Raw genomic sequence first — 203 nt, 5'->3', positions numbered from 1 at the left:
GTAAAAGAAGATAAAGAAATTATATTACATAGTCTTAAAATCTCCTTTATGCATGTATGATGACCCCAAGGTGGCTAAGGACACAACAATGCCAAAATAAAACAAAACAAAAATCTCCACAAATAAGACTGGTAGCAATTCTATCAGTCACAGCTAAAACTGGCTGTGTGGTCCCTTTGCTTACCCTCTCTGGAAATCCAGGT

The sequence above is a fragment of the Notamacropus eugenii genome, chromosome 2 (assembly GCF_028372415.1).
Source record: "Notamacropus eugenii isolate mMacEug1 chromosome 2, mMacEug1.pri_v2, whole genome shotgun sequence".
Lineage (NCBI taxonomy): Eukaryota > Metazoa > Chordata > Mammalia > Diprotodontia > Macropodidae > Notamacropus > Notamacropus eugenii.
Note: the sequence above shows the minus strand (reverse complement) of the source record.